This window comes from Geotrypetes seraphini, chromosome 4, assembly GCF_902459505.1.
Source record: "Geotrypetes seraphini chromosome 4, aGeoSer1.1, whole genome shotgun sequence".
Lineage (NCBI taxonomy): Eukaryota > Metazoa > Chordata > Amphibia > Gymnophiona > Dermophiidae > Geotrypetes > Geotrypetes seraphini.
In genome coordinates this window covers 239,656,831-239,677,562 of record NC_047087.1, presented here as the reverse complement: position 1 = coordinate 239,677,562, position 20,732 = coordinate 239,656,831, and the positions used below count along the sequence as shown (strand labels likewise).

At 42.6% G+C, this 20,732-nt stretch overlaps 1 protein-coding gene across 3 annotated transcripts in view; it reads left to right on the top strand.

The window, feature by feature from the left end:
* Nucleotides 1-5,809: 5,809 nt before the first annotated feature.
* Nucleotides 5,810-20,732, top strand: part of MYPN (myopalladin) — a 314,293-nt gene continuing 299,370 nt past the window's right edge. For 2 of the 3 annotated variants that reach the window (XM_033941751.1, XM_033941752.1), the window contains exon 1: nucleotides 5,810-6,027. The gene's annotated coding sequence lies outside the window, so the exon portion shown is untranslated. The remainder of the gene's footprint in view (nucleotides 6,028-20,732) is intronic. The other variant, XM_033941750.1, reaches the window with a different exon arrangement.

Sequence of the window (20,732 nt, the reverse complement as noted above, 5' to 3'; positions counted from 1 at the left end):
AAATATTACTTAAGCGCACAACTACCAACTTTAGGTGGCAGCATTCACACCAGCCTTTGACATGCTTAAAGCACTCATGCCTAAAGTGAGATGCATACATGCCTACATACACTCTATTCTATAATGGCAATTTTGCATGTAATTGCTGTTCTAGAATTGGCACTTAGGCCCCGATTCTACAAACAGTGCCTACGAATGCATCACCTAGCACATGTCAGTCTCAAGTTAGGCGCCGTTTATTGAATCACGCTTACAGGCACCTAAAATGTACTTAAGTGCCTATAGGTGCCTGAATCATAGGCTCACCCTATTTATGCCAGGGTCCATGAAAAAATGCCTATTTTTTGGTACCGCCTTGGGTTAGGCGTCTACCACTCAATTCATTTTACTTTTAAGCCAATTATTACATTATATTACATTACATTAGAGATTTCTATTCCGCCTGTGCCTTGCGGTTCTAAGCGGATTACAAAATTGGAAGAGAACTGGACATTTCCAGGAAGTTTACATATCAGGTATATAACAAGTTTACAGATCAAGTTTACATATCGGTAAGAATAGTAATACATTCAAGTTAGGAAGATTATTACATAACGTTGAGGGAAGAAATATTCTGGTTACAGATGGAGGTTGCTTACATAGCGTTGAGGGATGCTATAGGGTGGTGTTTATGAAGGAGTAAGCGTGTGCCAATTGCTTATCAGCACCAATTAAGCTTTTTAAATAATTAAGCTAGGCACGTAGATCGGCTAGAAGTGCCTAACTTTAGGGGTGTTTTATAAAATAAGGACCTTAGTGCTCATATTTTGTATGCCTAATTTTTGGCATTCTTTCTTGAATCTATCCCAATGGGGGTAATTCAGTAAGTGGATCATTTATATTCAAGTCGATCACGTTGCCTTTGCAATCTTGTTCTTCCTGCCTTCCCGACCCAGGCGAAGTGTGTACAAGCGCTGGGCCCAAAAGCCTTCCTCCCCCCCACCCCACCCCCCGAAGTCAATTCTGATGTCAGAGAGGAACTTCGGAGGTGAAGGCTTGTGAGTCCGGCACTTATATGTGCCTGGCCTGGCTCAGGAAGGCAGGAAGAACAAGATCGCAAAGGCAATGCGATTGACTCGTATTGCCTTTGTGATCTACTGGTCGATCACGATCGACCATTTGGGCACCCCTGCCCTATATAGTTAAGGGCCCTTTCCTTAGCAACAGCAGCAGATGAATCCAGAGACTAGTGGGATAGTACACATCTACAAGCAGGTGGAGATAGAGAACTGATTTGCAGGTGCTCCTCTTGGATGGAACCTGTCCTGGCCAATTAGTATGCTCTATCTCCAGCAGGCGGATGGATACCATTCCTCTAGCTCCTGGCTTCACTGACTGAAAGTGGATTACACTACTGTTGCTAAGGCTTCAGTTAGTGCAGGGGTGTCTGGCCGAGTGGTGCCAGCTTTGGGGGTTACACCTGCCCCCCCCCCCGAGGTTCCTTCCTACCCTCTATTGATTGAGGGGTTTCAGCGGATCTCTGTGTATTTTTCTTCTTTCCCAGTTGGTTTAAAAAAAAAAGAGAGAGAGAACATTTGGAGGGATTAGTGCTATCACTATCCTTCCAAGATAAACTGCAACCACTAGCCCTAACAGGAATGGCGATGCTGGCTGGTGATATCGAGCTTCATTGAGTAGATTCATGGTGTGCTCATTTGGTTGAGTGTGTGTGTATTGGCAACACAAGTTTGCGGTTTGCAATTTCGATTGGATCATGGCAGCAGAGGGTGTTAAACAGTGTTTCAACGAACACCGTTGGGCCTCTGTATGGCAGGCTGCTCGGACAGCGCCCTCATGGAAAGAAATATGGCAGTGGTTTAATTTCCTGCACAGATGATGCGTCTTCACTTCTGTCTGGGGTCAGCGTTTTGACTAACATCGGGGTGGCTACAGCACAGAGCATGCCTGATTCAGCGCTGCTACAGACTGGATCCCTGGTGCTGCCGTTTTCTCTAGAGTTTGTTTTGTTAATGCATAAGGCTCTTGCACAGGTCTGTGCCATTACAGCCTGGGATCAATTTAAGGGTCGACTCTGTTTTGGCAGTGCAACAGCCAGGGAACGATTACAGGATGGGTTCCGTGGCTGGGGAAGACCCTGATCTGTCTACTACTCTCACGGCATCCATGGTTGATGGAGATTTGCAGGATCTGCAAGACTTGGATTTGGGGGAGTTCCTGGCCAAAGAGGTGGACGTTCCCATAGCCCTTTGTTTTTTCCATAGGGAAGATCTGTCTGTGTTTATATGTAAGGCGCTCCAGGGGCTCAATATTTCATAAGAAGTGCCACAGTTGTCTACATCCCCCAACCCATTCATGACTGGCACGAAGAAGCCCTCCAAATCCTTTCCGATTCATGAGGTCATGCAGGAACTACCCTTCTCTTCTTCTAGCTGGAAACACCTCCTGTGACTGCTATGTACATCTCTCTGTATCCTGTTTTGTCCTATGCTACCATGGCTACACACAGCTCCATGGCTGCCCTATATAATGTACCATGAACTCCTAATATAACTATAATGTGCCATGAATGTTTAATATATTCTGACTAAATGTATCAACTGTATTCTACTGTGATTGTTCTTTTGTAACCTGTTCTGAGCTTATTGGAGGACGGGATAGAAATCTAAATAAATAGCAAGGGCTATGCTCCATTTATACCCTATGGTGCAGGATGAGATGGAGAAGTTACAGCTGCCGATGTTCTATCACACGGAAAGTAAAACATGTTGTGTAGGTTAGTGAAACAAATTCCAGCAGAATGTAAGACATGAATAAGGTGTGAAACCTTTAGAAAGCATTGTGAACCAGATATTCAAAAGCACTTATCCACTATATAGTTAAGGGCCCTATCTGCCAGTTTGCAGAGGCACTATCCAGATAATACTACCGAACAGTCTTACAGACCACTCTGGCACTATCCAAGTGTGGAGGGTAAGAATTCCGTCTAACTCTGTGGATAGTGTGATTGAAACTATATACTGTAGCTCTATGAAGAGTGGCTGAATATCACATCTATCCATAGAGCTGATGGCAGTCACCACTCCTCACCTACGTTCAGCATCATGTTAAAATTTTTAAGATTTAGGTTGCTCCTTCTAGGAATTTCATTGTCTGATGAAGTCTGCACCTGGAAGAATGAGCCTGGGTTCCACAATCTGCAACAAATTTGAAAAGGGAATCTATAAGGCCCCAAATCTAATATTTAACCAGATTTTTGGAAAGTTCATATGCTGATCATATACAAGATAAAGAAACCATTACTGTGTCTCTATGCTATACAATTAATATAACAAAAAATAGAAAAAGAGACTTAGGAATAGAACCATATGAACATAGATCACAGATAAAAACAACAGCTTCATAAATAAGATAATCATGTATCCTGATGTGGTTGTTTTTTTTAAGTTCAGGAAAATTTTTTATTAAATTTCAGTAGCAAAACATAAATACTTTCATTGCTAACAAGAAACTCACACAAAAAACCAACTGCCTGTAATAAGTTCATGTCTATGGCTGTTCATCATTTTGAATTCTAGTACAATCCCTTATTCTGAGTCAACTTGATTATTGTAACATCACCTACTTGGCACTCCCCCAGAAGTACATGCGGTGATTGCAACTAGTTCAAAATACAGCGGTTAGACTACTTTGTTGACTGAAGAAGTTTGATCACGTGACACCTTCCTATCGACTTTTATATTGGCTACCGATGGAGGCACGTGTGAAATTCAAGTTTGGTTGTTTTTGCTTCAAGGTACTCTATGGCTTAGCCCCTAAATACATAACAGACCTTTTCTCTTTCACAACCAACAGACACAGGTGACGCTCACACCTGAACTTCGTTTCTCCACCGGTTAGAGGTTGTAAATTTAAAAGTCATCATCAACATCTTCTCGCACATCAAGCAGCATTATGGGGTAAAGACCTTGAACAATTGCTTGTGCTTACTACCTATGGAGAATTCAGGAAACGCCTGAAAACACATCTATTCCTGAAATACTTAGGAAACCATCCTATTCAATCTTAGTCCTTAACAAACGACCGCAAGAACCACCAATCGCTAAGTCTGTACTTTGTTTATTCATTCCATCTGTAACTTTGTTTATTCACTCAATCTGTAACATTTCTAATCATTGTAAACCACATAGAACTTCACGGTCTTGCGGTATATAAACTGTTATTATTATTATTCATGCCTATGATTGCTTTTATTTGATGACTAGTGTTTAAGCCCGTTACATTAACGGGTGCTAGAGTACATGTCTTTTTTTTTTTAATTTGTCTATCTCTCCTTGGATGCTGTCTGTCTGTCATTCTTTCTGTCTGTCTCTCCCTGGCCCCCTGTCTGTCTATCTTTATTTCTAACTCTATCCTCATTCCTGCATGTGCCCTTTTTTCTTTCTCCTCCCCACTTCCTTCCAATGTCTGCTCCCCCTGTCTCTCAGATTTCCATTCAGCGGCTGTCCCTCCTCTCCCCCATACTTCCATTCAGTGTCTGTCTCCCTCTCTCTATCCCTTCTATCTACTGTTCACCCTCTGTCTTGCCCCTTCCATTCACTGCCCTCTCTTCTCTTTCCATCCAGTGTCCGCCCTCTCTCTCTCTGTTCCATAAGGCATCTCCTCCTTCCTTTCCACTTGGTCTGGCATACATTCCTCCTTCCCTCCATGCCCTGCCATCTCTTCTTCCCTCCAAGCCATTCTCTCCCCCTCTGCTCCCTTTCCTCCTTGAACTTCATCGGGCAGCAGCAGCATTCACAATTCATTGCTGTTGCTGGCTTCAGGTCTTCCTCTCTGTCGGGTCGGGTCTTCATGAAAACAGAAAGTAGGCAGGACTCGCCAGAGAGGAAGGCCTGAAGCCGGCAACAGCAGTGAATTGTAAACGCTGCTGCTGCCCGAAGAAGCCAGGCCTTGAAGCACCCGAGGCAGACCGCTTCTCTCCCCTCCCAGCCCAACCCCCGCTGACTCGTTTCTGGCCGGCTCCCTTACCCTTTCTGATTCCCGCCTGTGTCACACGACACCCTCCTTCGCCACCACCAACATGCCTGCATGCGCCGGAAGCGTGAAGACGTCGGAAGCAGTTTCACCCTGAGCACCGGCAATCGTGGTGGTGAGGACGCGGCTCAGGAGACTGTGAAGGTGTTGGCAGGCGGTGGCGCTCCACGAAGCCCTCCTCCCAGCAGCCACCGCCAGCACCAATCGGGTCGACAAGGACGCGGGCAGGGAGAGAGCTTGCCTGCGCTTCCTCCAGCGGTTGGTGAGTGAGGGCGGGAGGAGGGGAGTGGCTAGAGTGATCCCTGCCGCCGCATTCTAAAATGGAACACGGCCACGAATCAGAAATCACAACGGCAGGGATCCCGCAGTTTTAAAAGTGCATGCGCGGGTAAGGTTTTATTATATAGGATTATGTTGAGATTAATAAAAATAATTACAATGGGGAATGGGAGGAAATGGGAAAGTGAAGACAGGGAACAATGGATGTGAATTAAAAAAAAAAAATTTAATAAAATGAGTTTTCTATAACTCAAGAGATAAAAGATGAAAGAAGCACAAAGAATAGACAATACACCCTAGAGTAACAAAATCCATCCCTTACGGTTTGAGAGCAACACTGTTTTGGACAAACACTTGTTCCCTACATAACTTAAAATGAGACAGTGAACTAGTAGGTCTCCATTGTAACATGAGTTATAAATAGACAGCTGGCCTTTCTCTCAGTTCAGCCATGTTTTGTTTGAAGCTGAGGCTCAGCAGAAGCACAATTAGTCTCTTCTCAGAAAATAGCAGCCCCACATGCTGCTGATTCTGGCACGACAAGATGTCTTTCCACTGAGAGAGTGATGAAGCTGGCTAAAATTAGCGCACTTACTAGTTTGTAAAGAGCAAAAAGACAGCCCAGCCTATACCTCCTGAACTGAGGAGGGAACAGACCCAGGACTCAAACAGGGAGTGGAGAAATTGCTGGATTGCCCAGGATTCCTTCATTGGATGGTAAGTAAATGATGCTCAAAAGTTCTAATTACTCGCTTTGATTTGTTTAAAAAAAAAAAAAAAAGAAAAGATTTTCTTTTTCCTGAATCTCAGACTACTTTTGCTGAAGTGATTTTTGAATTCCTCAGAGTTTGTGAAAGAGTCATTGCTTTTGGTCTCGTTAAACTGCATATAGCGTCTCTGGCTGTTTCACGTGGAATGGAATTGGTTGCCTACTGCTCATGTACAAAGCATGTAGCATGCCAGACTATTATTGATTTCTTATTGGCCTTTCTCATATTTCTCCAGTTCCAGTTTCTTCAAACAAATGTCAGGCACAGTGTTACACTAACTTTGGTCCCAGAAAGATGAGTGTGTGAGACATGAAACTGAAAGGTGATGAGTAAACACCTGTTGGTTATCTTCATTGGTATTTGAAAAAGGCCTACAAACAAACAGGTTTTCCTGTTAGTATGTTGTGGTCAATGTCACTGAATTTTCCTTAGTTACACTGATTATGTTACTGTTGCAGACGATAAAGACTTAAACACTTAGAGCACTTTAGCACAGAACAGATCACCTGAGTAAAGAATTTGAAAGTAGCAAGGGGAATTGATGCATAACTTTCATTTGGAGCCCATGTCTTCAGGTCTGAAAATGGCATCTTATGATACCAAAAGGGATAAAGATTTCAAGAGAAACATCACCATGAAATGCTGATACATTTCAGCCACACTTACCCTCCCTTAAACTAGGAAGGAGTTCACAATCACCAAGACTTTTGGTGATTTCCTCAAATCTTACCTATGTAGCCCTCTGCTCACCACAACAGTGGTGACAGTTATCAAAATTAGGTTGGTTTACAGCTATGCAAACAACATGTGCTTGTGTGTTCATGTTTGAGCATTTGGGAAGGAGGGACGGATATGTTATACTCCTTTTGAGGAGGCAAGAAACTTCAGGTAAAAGGCATAAGATTTTACTGGATCAGTCAATAGGGATTTTATTTTTACCTAGTGCTACAATTAAACAGTTTCTGTTCTTTATATTCCTGGGTCTAGCTTTCTTGAGAACACCATTATAATGTTTTACATCCAGGTTTGTAGTAATAGAGATTGGTAAATGAAGTTTGTAAAGTTCTGAGTTATGTATCTTTTACCACTTTCAATGCCCTTCTTGATTAATACATACAGAAAAGTGTACTAGGATTCAATGGTTTGCCTTCTTCCCAAGGAAAATACATTTTTCCTAATCTACCTTAAACCTAGTTTTGTCATGCTTATAAAAATCTCTAGGGATGTGAATTCATGATCATACAGTTCATTAATGACCTTAAAAATTGTGGTATGCATCAAATCAACTTAAATACAAAGATTCAAAATATCACTCCAAAACAACTTAATACACATTACCCTATGGATTAATACACATAAGGGTCATGGATTTGATAAACTGCCTTTCTTTGGTACAACTATACCATATAGTTTCTTATATCCCATAATTTTCAACAAGGAATCACTGTGTTTTACAATAAGATTGGAATCAGTTATTAGCAATTAGATTCTAGACAGCAAGTTGGGTAGAGATCAGTCATTATGAGGAAAAAAAAAATAAGAATAACATTCTTCTGAAGCTGCATTTTAGGTACTTGACATAAGTATAGGGATAGTCTATTCCAGACTCTAGGGCCTAGAGATTTGAAGGTGAAGTTTTTTTTTATTTAACATGTTGAAAGGAGGGATAGCTTAAGACATTGCGTCTTTCTTGCATTATGGAATGAACGTGGAATCTTGATGTCTGATACTAGTCCACCAGAGTTATCACCATAAATCACTTTATAGACCATGCAGGCTATCTTGAAAAGAATCCTATTTTTCATTGGTAGCCAGTGCAATTTTCCCAACAGTGGGGTAACCCTTTTGAATTTGCTTACTTCACAAATTAATCTGGCTGCAGTATTCTGGAGTAGTTGCAATCTCTTGTGTTCCTTCTCAGTGATATCATAGTACAAGGAATTACAGTAGTCCAGGTATGATAGCAAGGCGGCCTGTGCTACAATTGTAAAATTAGCCTGGCTCAAAAGGGATCATAGTGTTCTTAGTAGTCTCAGTCTGAAAAAGAAATTTTTTGACCAGGGAATTGGTTTGATTTTTAAAGGTTTGTTGGGAGTCGAGGCTAATGCCTTGCATTTTTTAGGTTTTTTCAATTTTGAGGATCTCACTACCAGATCTGTGCATGGTTTTGTGTTATAGTCTACAAACCAAAACACTTTGGTCTTTTGTTTATTAAGTTTAAGGAAGTTCTTTTGTATCCACATGCTCAGGTCTTCTATGGTCCTCACTAGGTGTTGTAGGGTAGCCTACACAAGTAGGAAGATATCGTCAGGGCAGGATTAATTTATTGAGGGCCCCTAGGCACATAAGTACACTGGGCCTCCTGCGCTGCCCCACCCCACCATGCACCCAGGCGGAAACAGGAAGCTACATCAGAGGGAAGCTTTGGGCAAGCAGCACCACTTACAATATTATAGTTCCCGTTGCCTTTCTTACCTGCGTTGCTTGCTTGTCTTACTTTCCGTCAATGGGGGGGGCCCCTTGTTGCCGTTTGGGGGGGCCTGCATTACCAATCGGGGGGAGGGGGCGCAATGCTGATCGATGCTGGAGGAGCCCATCACCGTTTGGAAAAACAATATTGATGCTGTCCTTCATCGGGCCCCCCTGACCATTTTAGGCCCTAGGCACGTGCCTACTTGGCCTATTGGTTAATCCTGCCCTGGATATCATCCATGTAAGAAAATGTATGGATTTGAGGGGAGGAGAATCTTTTTGCCAAGGCTCTTAAGTAGATGTTGAACAAGGAGGGAGACAGTAGGATCATTGAGGCACTTTGCAAGAAGCAGTCCATTTTTGGGACCTTTTATTTCCTTTTCTTACATTGTAGGTTCTATTTCCTTAAAATTCTGCAAACCATTTTAGGACTAATCCATGTACAGTATACCTAATTCATTCAACTTTAGTTGTAGTAAAGAGTGGTCTACCATGTCAAATGCAGCAGAAATGTCAAACTGTAGCAACACAGATTGTCTATCCCTGCATAAATATGATTTTGCTTTTGACATCAATTCAAGCAGTAACGATCCTGTACTATGCATAACAACATGGATGCATAATAAAAGCTAATTTTGAATATAAAAAAAGACAGAAATGATTTTTGTTGGAAATGATGAAATCCTGTTAGAGCTGAAGGAGTTGAAGATAGGTGAGGTGTTTTTTACCATGGCATCACATATCAAGATGTTAGGAGTGATTGTGGATGCACTTTCCATGCAGTCACATATTATGTAAGTTGTCAAAGGAGCATTCTTTCAATTACAATTATTGTCAAGAGTAAGAAATATGATGTCTAGGTTTGATTTTCAAACTGTAATATAGAGCAGGGGTCTCAAAGTCCCTCCTTGAGGGCCACAATCCAATCGGGTTTTCAGGATTTCCCCAATGAATATGCATGAGATCTATGTGCATGCACTGCTTTCAATGCATATTCATTGGGGAAATCCTGAAAACCCGATTGGATTGCGGCCCTCAAGGAGGGACTTTGAGATTCTTGGTATAGAGCTTGGTGTTATCCAGATTGGATTATTGCAATTCCCTATTATTAGGTATTGCGAAAAATAAAATCAAGACACTTCAGGTTGTGCAAAATGCTGCAGCGAGAATGATTACAGGGGTGGCATGGAATGAGCATATAACGTGGTACTGAAAAATCTCCATTGGTTGCCAATTCAAGGTAGAATTCAATACAAAATTTTGATGGTTATTCACCAAGCGATCTATGGGGTAGCACCGTGGTATCTAAAGCAAGTATTGAAACATTATTTACCATCTAGAATGTTAAGATCTGAATCTGCCATGAAGCTATCAATAGAGGTGCTTGGTGAAACCCATTACAAGAAGACACAAGCAACAGCCATTTCTGTGGCGGGTCCTTTGAAATGGAATGCTCTGCCAGGATATTTGAGGTTATGTAAGAACAAGATATCTTTTAAGAAGCAATTAAAAACACATCTGTTTGTGAGAACTTTTTATTAGGTTAGATTTCAATAGCCTATTTTACTGAAGGTTAGTTTTTGATAGCCTATTTTACTGAAGTTGTACTAGTTTTAGTACATTAGATAACTGTGATGAGTCAATGTAATAATAATAATAACAACTTAATTTTTATATACCACCATACATAAGCGGTTTACAAGGGATGAGACTACGGTATATACAGACAGTGACATTACAGAGAACTTTCAAATTTACATTGGCATGTTAAGTTTAGTCAGGTTTATCTGGAAATGTATTGGAAGTGGAGTCAGAGAAATTTGTCAAAGAGATAGGTTTTTATTGACTTTCTAAACGTTGGGCATGCTGTCTTGATTAATGTTTGTGTACATGATTATGTATGTCTTCTTTGTAAACCGCTTAGGTTTTAAGCGGTGTAGAAATTTTTTAAATAAATAAATATGCAACTCTATGAAACCATGTTGTGAACTGTGAAGTCCATCTGTCTGATTTAAGAAGCCTATGGTAAATACACTTCCACAAAATTATGAATGCAAAGATGTCATGCAAAATAATAACAGTAATAGCTATTACTGTTATAATAGTAATTATAATAGTAATAGCTATTACTATTATAATAGTAATAGCTATTACTGTTATTATTTTGCATGACATCTTTGCATTCATAATTTTGTGGAAGTGTATTTACCTTATATTTGATTTTTCACAACTCCGAGTATTTTGTGATTTAAGAAGCCTGACAGTTGTCTATTGACACAAAATTCTACCAGTTTTGCAGGCCATGGTATCCCTGCCACTGGCCTTAAATTTTCAGCTCTGGATAGGTCTGATCTAATCCCAATGCCTTAGGTATAAGGGTCAGGGCAATGACTACTATTGCTTTGGTGATATATATCTCTACCCATGCATATGTTAACGAAATTTGTCAGCCATCATAGAAATCTCAGAGGTACATCCGTTGGCCGGTTGGATGGGTCTCAAGCCTGTCCGCCCAGCAGGCCTGTCATCCGCTGAATGGCGGGCCTTAGGGCGTGATTGGGCCAGGCAACTAAGGCCCTACCCACAGGAGGGGCCTTAGGTGCTTGGGCCAACCAGAATTGGCCCAGTTGCCTTAGGCCCCTCCTGTGGGCAGGGCCTTAGGCACATGGGGCCAATCCAGCCCATGTGCCTAAGGCCCCGCCCACAGGAGGAGAAGTGCCACGGTTCGGGGGATGGGGGATTGTCATCGCGGCAGGGGATATGAGCCATCTCTTCCTGCCGCAATTGTTGCAGTGGGGGGGGGCAGCTTGCTGGGGCCGCTGAGCTGATTGCAGCAGCCACGATCAGCTCAGCGGCCCCTTTTTGGCACTTATATCTGTTTTGACTTGGTTTGTCAAAACGTATAAGTGCTGACTAGGCAACCTGTTAAGCCTTTTGGTTATACCTGCTGTACGACTAAATGTAGGTCAGCCCACCTCCCGCCCTTTACCCTCCTCTAAAAACGCCTCTTTTCCCTCTAGGCGTTTAGAAGCAGAGGAAAGGCCTAAGCTGGTTTTAGATACATCTAAAACCATCTTTGATTATCGGTACTTGGACGATCTGGCTTTTTGATCGTCCAAATACCGATTTAGGCCACTTTTTAGATGTTTGTTTTGATTTATGAGTCCCATACTGTATATACAATATAGTAACAAACAAAACAAAATTAAAGTTGGCTCAATTTTTCCCTAACAATTAAAACTAGTCAGCAAAAATACCTTGGGGTTACTCCTGGCAGAATTCTGCAACTGCAAAATTTATGCAGAATTCCTCACCCCTTCAGAACGCATAGAATTCTACACATGCTGTGCAGACACAGGCAGCAGGGGAAGAAGCTACAGCAACAAAGCTGATATATATATATATATATATATATATCAGCTTCTGTAAAACTTGTTGCTGTAGCTAAATATATATATAAAAGAAATGAAAAAGCAATAGAATAAGAGGGAGATACTGATAAACCACTGGAAGAGATCCCAACACAACACCCAATGACCCACTCAGTGTGTGAACCAGTTGAGTGGAGTGGACTAACTGGGGGGTGGAAATGGGCCCGGAGTTTGCTCAGCAGAATTTCCCAGACCACCTCTTCCTCTCAACACACTGACACGCTGCCACCACCACCACTAGAAACACCTCACTGGGTAGGCCAGCTATGCTATAAACTTTATAAAACACATTATTATATTTTCTTATAAAGCACATATTTTAACTGAACTCTCTGACATCCTCAGCCTTCCATTCACAAAAATAGAAGGAAGAAAAGTTCCCATTTCCTGCTGTTTCATGTCCCCGGCCTATACAATATTTTTTTTCTGCAGACCCTTCAAAAGTCTGACCAAATCCTCGTTTCACTTGCATTATAAAGTACTGAGGATGCCATCTCTCCCCAATCCCAGGTCCTAAAGTCTAAGACAGTAGCGCAAACTAATGCTGCCAGATTCAGGAAAAAAAATTTCGATTCGATTCAGCCTATTGAATTGGTTTTTCAATTCGATTTTCCTGCCCAGTTGGGTGATTTTTTTCAAAACTCCTGGTGGGTTTTATAGCTTTTTCACCCCCCTTTGGCTTCTACTAACCACACTGGCGCTGTGGTGTAAATAAAATAAAGAAACAAAAAGGACTTTTCCTCTCTCTGTTAAATCCTAGCTCACGTTTGCAGTCCAACACCAGCTCTGTCAGGATATACATTTCAAATCTGACATATTATAATCACAAAACAGAAAATAAAATTAATTTTTCTACCTTTTGTTGTCTGGTTATATTTTAAATCTTGTTGGTCCAAGGCTCTGGTTTTCTTCTGATAACTTGCTTGCCAGGGTCTCCTTCTTTCTTCTTTCTGCGTGCTAACCATCCATCTGCCAACTCTGTCCTCCCTTTCCATTTCCCTTCCCTCCCCAGGAAGTCTGGTATCTTTCCTTTTTTTCATCTCCCTCCACAGATCCACCTTTTCTTAACTACCCTTTCATCCGGCATCTCTCCCTCCTTCCCCACCACCCCAGAGTCCACCATCTCTCCCTTTCTTTTCCCAATTACCCTCCTATCCAGTATCTCTATCCCTCCTCCACACCATCCCTTGTGTCCAATTTCTCTCACTTTCAGTTCCTTCCCTCCCTAAATCCCATGGTCCATCATTTCTCTCCCTCTCCTCTATTTTCAGACCCATTATTTCTTCATCCCCCCCCCCAAAGTTTGGCATATGCACGTGTCTTTGAACACCCCCTTCCCTCTGTGTACTTCTAAACCAGGGTCCCCCCCAAAGGCCGGTCCCCCCTTAAAGGTCTGCCTGTCCCCCCTTGAAGGCCTGCACCCCCCTTGAAGGCATGTCCCACCCCCTTGTAAGCCTGTCCCCCCCCTTGAAGGCCTGTCCCTCCCCCTTGTAGGCCTGTCCCCCCACCTTGAAGACCTGCCTGCCTGTCCCCCCTTGAAGGTCTACACCCCCCCGAAGGCCTGCACCCCCTTGAAGGCCTGTCCCACCCCCTTGTAGGCCTGTCCCCCCCTTGTAGGCCTGTCCCCCCCCTTGAAGGCCTGCACCCCCCCCCTTGAAGGCCTGCACCCCCCTGAAGTCCTGCACCCCCCCTGAAGGCCTGTCCCACCCCCTTGTAGGCCTGCCCACCCCCTTGAAGGCCTGTCCCTCCCCCTTGTAGGCCTGTCCCCCCACCTTGAAGACCTGCCTGCCTGTCCCCCCCTTGAAGGCCTGTCTCCCCCCTTGAAGGTCTGCACCCCCCCGAAGGCCTGCACCCCCCTGAAGGCCTGTCCCCCCCTTGAAGGCCTGTCCCACCCCCTTGTAGGCCTGTCCCCCCCTTGTAGGCCTGTCCCCCCCTTGAAGGCCTGTCCCCCCTTGAAGGCCTGTCCCCCCCTTGAAGGCCTGCACCCCCCCCCGAAGTCCTGCACCCCCCCTGAAGGCCTGCCCCCCCCCTGAAGGCCTGTCCCACCCCCTTGTAGGCCTGCCCACCCCCTTGTAGGCCTGTCCCCCCTTGTAGACCTGTCCCCCCTTGAAGGCCTGCCTGCCCCCCCCTTGAAGGCCTGTCCCTCCCCCTTGAAGGCCTGTCCCTCCCCCTTGAAGGCCTGCACACACCCCCCCGAAGGCCTGTGCCTCCCCTTGAAGGCCTGCCTGCCTGTCACCCCCCCCTCCCCCTTGAATGCCTGCCTGCCTGCCCACCCGCCCCACCCCGAAGGACCGCTCGCCCCCCTGGCCTCCCCGCACCACCTATGAAGCAGCACTACCTATGCTCCCGGCCTTGCCGTTCAGTCCCCACCACCACCACCACCCCCGAAGGACCGCTCGCCCCACTGACCTTCCTGCACCACCTATGAAGCAGCCGCAGCAGGATCGCGACGTCAGCTATCCCTGCGCTGCTTCCTGCGCCGCATTCCCGCCCCTCCTCTGACGTCAGAGGAGGGGCGGGACCGCGGCGCAGGAAGCAGCGCCCAAGCAGCTCAGGGATAGCTGACCTCGCGATCCTGCTGCTTGCTGCTTCACAGGTGGTGCAGGAAGGTCAGTGGGGCGAGCGGTCCTTCGGGGGTGTGGGGGGACTGAACGGCAAGGCCGGGAGCACCCCTTCAGGGCTGGCACCCGGGGCGGACCGCCCCTCCCGTCCCCCCCTTGGTACGCCACTGTGTAGAAGATATAACAAATGTAGATGATAACAAATGGTGCAGCTGTCAAAACTCACTACGAGACTAACTTAGGGAACGGTACTTTCCTTATTACAAAACGAACCTCAGAACCAACTAGCAGAGAAGAAAAAACTTGGCTAGAAAATTAAGCCATAATAGGATCAAGTAAAATCATAGGCTCCTCGAACCGGGGGAAAAACATAGTAAATAAAACTCAAAGGCTCAAAGGGCCACATGAGAAAAACCTGCACCTGCCCTACTGGTTGAGCAAACAATGTTCCAAATGTTCCCCAATATTAGACGCGGCAAAACACAATGTAGAAGTGTGTACTCGAAATTCAAAAATCAGAAAAAACAAAATATTGATAAAACTCCACCAAACTTACCTCCAGACGTTTGCAACCGTGTAGTACCAAAGGGATCCAAACATGGATGAAAACATGCTGTCCTCACACATAAATTTGTAATCCAGCTGGAGCCAGGGAACTGCTCACAAACTTCCCCCCTCAACAAGAGCCTTGTTTCGCTAAATTTGGCTGCTTCAGGAAAGAAAGAAGCTAAATCAAACCACTCATAAACTGCTGTTGTGAGAAAGAATTACAAACTGCTACACCTAAGGTTCAGATGGGGCAAGCAGCTTTACTCTGCGGTGAATACATACTGGATGTTCATCAAACCTACTGATCGTAATACCATTCTCTCATTTGATAGTATGCATCCTGATCATGTGTGCTTTCATTCACCTTTGGATCCCTTTGGTACTACACAGTTGGAGCCATCTGGAGATAAGTACTGGTGGAGTTTTTTCAATATTTTTTTGCTTTTTCTGACTTTGAATTTTGATTGCATACTTTTTACATTGTGTTTTGCCACACGTCTAATATTGGGGAACATTTGGAATGTTGTTTGCTCAACCGGTAGAGCAGGTACAGTTTTTTTTAAAGTGGCCCTTTGAACCCTCGGGTTTTTTTTCACTGTGTTTCTCCCCCAGTTAGAGGAGCCTATGATTTAACTTTGAGCCTACTATGGATTAATTTGCTAACCGAGTTTTCTTCTCTACTAGTTGGTTCTGAGACTCGTTTTGTAATAAGGAAAGTTCCATTCTCTAAGTTTCTATGTTTCTATGTTTAAGTTAGTCTGGGTAAATGCTTGCCTGTCAAGTAATTGTATGCCATTTATAGAATCCAGAGCATAGGGTGTAAATGCAAGGGGGCATTCAGATGAGCATGGGCAAACAATGCGCAGGGCTTCCACATTCATAGATTACCATAAGTTATGCATATCTCTGCCACAGTTTTTGTGATCTATAGCTCATGTAACTGTGGGTGTATAAATGCAAAGTATGCTGAAACCAACTTATACTAGTATTCTATAATGGACTCTGGGCAACCAGATGCTGTTGTAGAATGTCTCAGAACTGCCATATTCCAAGAACTCATTGGCACATACGTAAATCAAGTGGGCCACCCAAGTGTAGCTAGAGGCTGCATGAAGAAATCAACTTGCAACATGGCTGTTTGACATAAGAACATAAGCTTAGCCTTACTGGGTCAGACCAATGGTCCATCAAGCCCAGCAGCCCGTTCTCATGGTGGCCAATCCAGGTCACTAGTACCTGGCCAAAACCCAAAGTGTAGCAATATTCCATGCTACCGATACAGGGCAAGCAGTGACTTCCCCTGTGTCTTTCGCAATAACATATGGACTTTTCCTCCAGGAACTTGTCCAAACCTTTCTTAAAACCAGCTACACTATCCGCTCTTACCACATCCTCTGGCAACGCGTTTCAGAACTTAACTATTCTCTGAGAGAAAAAAATGTCCTCCTATTGGTTTTAAAAGTATTTCCCTGTAACTTTATTGAGTGTTCCCTAGTCTTTGTAATTTTTGACAGAGTGAAAAATCAATCCACTTGTACCCGTTCTACTCCACTCTGGATTTTGTAGACTTCAATCATATCTCCCCTCGGCCGTCTCTTTTCTAAGATGAAGAGCCCTAACCATTTTAATCTTTCTTCATATGAGAGGAGTTCCATCCCCTTTACCATCTTGGTCGCTCTTCTTTGAACCTTTTCCAGCATCACTATATCTTTCATGAGATAAGGAGACCAGAATTGAACGCAATACTCCAGATGAGGTTGCACCATGGAGCGATACAGGGGCATTATAACATTCTTAGCCTTGTTAACCATCTCTTTTTTTAATAATTCCTAGCATCCTATTTGCTTTTTTGGCCACCGCCGCACATTGGGCAGAAGATTTCATCGTATTGTCTACGATGACACCCAGACACTAAGACAAAAAAAAAAAAACCAGACAAAAAACAAACAACAAAACAGGAGATCACATAGAAAAAAAAATCATATGAAATTGAGTTTAGTCATGTCAGGAAAGATTCTTTTGCAGTGCAGATGGAAGAGATGACACTTTGCTTTGCTTTTTTATCCTGGCTATAATTCCTGGGGAATCTACTCCATGTCTATCCTGCATAATTGCTGTTTATGTTGCCGATGACAGCATGATCACTTGTGTCCTATTCAAAACCATTTCTCTATTTTACCCATCCTAATGTGTTTATACTTTCCAAAAATAACCTGTGAGCGGAATCACCTAATGCCTGGCTTAACTGGTATTAGGAGATGTACTGTATAATGTTATCAGTGATAATATCCAAACTGATTTTTAGACATCCTGGTAATGAATGACTGACACATGTTTTGAAATGTGCCACTAATTTATACTGAAAGATTTTATAGTGCTTGCTGAAGAACATGTGTGTGGAAAGAACTTTTATTTAGCACTATTTTCAAAGTGTTCATAAGGTAGAGAGCTCATGTGGGGCAATCTTTAATTACTTTCAAGACTGGCTCAGACTCTGGCCATAGGCAGACTTAGTGGTCACCGACTCGTATAGCAGTATTTCCCCAAATTGGTCCTCGAGTACCCTCTTGCCAGTCAGGTTTTCAGGATATCCACAATTAATATGTATGAAAGAGATTTGCATGCAGTGGATGTAGTAAATGCAAAGGGGTATTCCAGGATTGACTCGGGAAACACTGACCTAAAGCATGAACATTTGGAAGGGAGCACTGAATTTGAGCGCCAAAAGTTGACTCCACGTGACTCCTCTAAGTTCAAGTACTAAAATTTGCTCTACCACCAGGCTTTAAAGGATTGTGGAGGTTCACAAAAATATAAAAGGAAGAGAACTCCATAAAAAATAGGATACACCTAATATCACACAACTTTTGAGGCATGGACTGTGGATCTGTGTGGTAGGTGTCTGCCCTATGCAGTAAATGCAGAGCTTGCACTTACCACACCTTAAAGTTTTTGTACTTGAGGTACAAATCTTACCTCATTTTAGTAATGAGAACAAGTGCAAAGTAGTGCACTTAAGGAAAGATATTTTGACTACATGTGCAGAATGCTGATTTCTGAGCTGGGAAGTGTGGACAGTATGTTGAACTCAAACATGAAATTGCTGACTTGCTGTCGCTAAAATTGTCTGTAGTACCTAGCCAATGTTACGCCGATTTTTAAAAAGGGTTCCAGGGAAGATCCAGGAACTGACTTCAGTGCCGGGCAAAATGGTGGAAACAATTATAAAAAATAAAACTGTGGAACATGTAGATAAACATGATTAAATGAGACAGAGTCAGCATGGGTTCAGCCGAGGGAGATCTTTCTTCACCAATATGCTTGACTTCTCTGATGGTGTGAATAAACGTGGATAAAGGTGATGTAGTATATCTAGATTTTCAGAAAGCTTTTGATAAAGTTCCTCATGAGAGGCTCTTAAGAAAATTAAAGAGTCATGGGATAGGTGGCAAACTTCATTTCTGGATTAGGAATTGGTTATCGGATAGAAAACAGGGTAGGGTTAAATGGTCATTTTTCTCAATGTAGGAGAGTAAATGGTGGAGTGCCACAGGGATATGTACTTGGACCGGTGTTATTTAACTTATTTATAAATGATCTGGAAATTGAAATGATGAGATAGTTGATTAAATTTGCAAATAACACTAAACTTTTCAAATTTGTTGAAACGCATGTGGATTGTGAAAAATTGCAGGCAGACCATAGGAAATTGGAAGATTGGGTGTCCAAGTGACAGATTAAATTTAATGTGGACAAATGCAAAGTGATGCACATTGGGAAGAATAACCCAAATCACAATTACCAGATGCTAGGTTCACCTCGGGGGTTAGCGCCCAAGAAATGGATCTGGGTGTCATCATAGACAATATACTGAAGCCTTCCACCCAATGTGCAATGGTGGCCAAGAAGGCAAACAGGATGCTAGGAATTATTAAAAAGTGGATGGTTAACAAGCCTAAGAATGTTATAATGCCCCTGTATTGCTCCATGGTATGACCTCATCTGGAGTATTGCATTCAATTCTGGTCTCCTTATCTTAAGAAAGATATAGCGGCACTAGAAAAGGTTCAAAAAAGAGCAATCAAGATGATAAAGGGGATGGAACTCCTCTTGTATGAGGAAAGACTAAAATGGGTAGGGCTCTTCAGCTTAGAAAAGAGAGGGCTGAGAGGAGATATGATTGAAGTCTACAAAATCCTGAGTGGAGTAGAATGGGTACAAGTGGATCGATTTTTCACTCTATCAAAAATACAAAGACTAGGGGACACTCGATCAATAGGAGGAAATATTTTTTCACTCAGATAATAGTTAAGCTCTGGAAAGCATTTCCAGAGATTGTGGTAAGAATGGATAGCGTAGTTGGTTTTAAGAAAGGTTTGAACAATTTCCTGAAGGAAAAGTCCATAGTCTGCTATTGAAAAAGACATGAGGGAAGCCATTGCTTGCCCTGGATCGGTAGCACGGAATGTTGCTACTCCTTGAGTTTTGACATGATACTAGGGACCTGGATTGGCCACCATGAGAATAGGCTACTGAGCTTGATGGACTATTGATCTGACCCAGTAAAGGCTATTCTTACGTTCTTATGAGATTTTCAGCCCAAGGATTAAGTGAAAATGGATGGAGAATAAATCCAAGAACATCATTATGCCTCTGTATAGGTCCTTGGTGTGACCATATCTTAAGTATTTTGTGCAGTTCTGGTCTCCCCATTTCAAAAAGGATATAGTTCAACCAGAAAATGTTCAAAGAAGGGCAACATAAATGATACAGGGGATAGAACACTTCTCTCATGAGCAAAAAATAATTTTGAATTACTTCACAGTGTCTGACAACAGAAGGAGTTTGCATTGCTACTACTGATGTAACAAAATCAAAGGGTCACGATTTTCAAAAAAAGGATTGTCATTAATAGGTCTTAAATTATGGAATGATCTTCCCTTGCAACTGAAATGTATTTATTTTAAAATATTTTTATGCCACCTTTCTAATATTCCAGAGAACTCATATCACAAACATAAGAAATATGAAAAACTATAGACACACCACTAAAGTTCAGGAGTTCAAATTCAAAATAACCAATATGAATATTCAATTAAAAAATGTTCAAAATGTATATATATAGATCAGTTTTCAAAGCAGCTCAGCAGGAGAACATCTTCAACGGTGAAACGCACCACATACTCATTCCAAAATACTTTTTCTTTTTTATAATTCTTTATTCATTTTAAAACCTTCAATAAGTGTAACATAACATAAAACATTTTACACTTTAACATCACTTAATATTCTATCATAGTATAATTCATATCAAATATTTATATCCCTCCCCCCAGTATACCAACAATTGTCCTCAACCACATGTAAAAACAAAGTATTCCCCCCCCCCCCAACTTGGACGTGTATATTCAAAGGGAAAAGTAATAATTGTTCTTTACAAAATTTTGTTAATGGCTCCCAAACATCCTTAAATTTCTTAAAATGCCCCTGCTGTATGGCTATCACACACTCCATTTTAAAAATGTGGCATAAAGAATTGCACCAAAAATTATAATTCAGCCGGTCCTAATTTTTCCAGTTCTTCATAATATGTTGTATGGCAACCCCTGTCATAATAAATAGAAATTTATTATTATTAG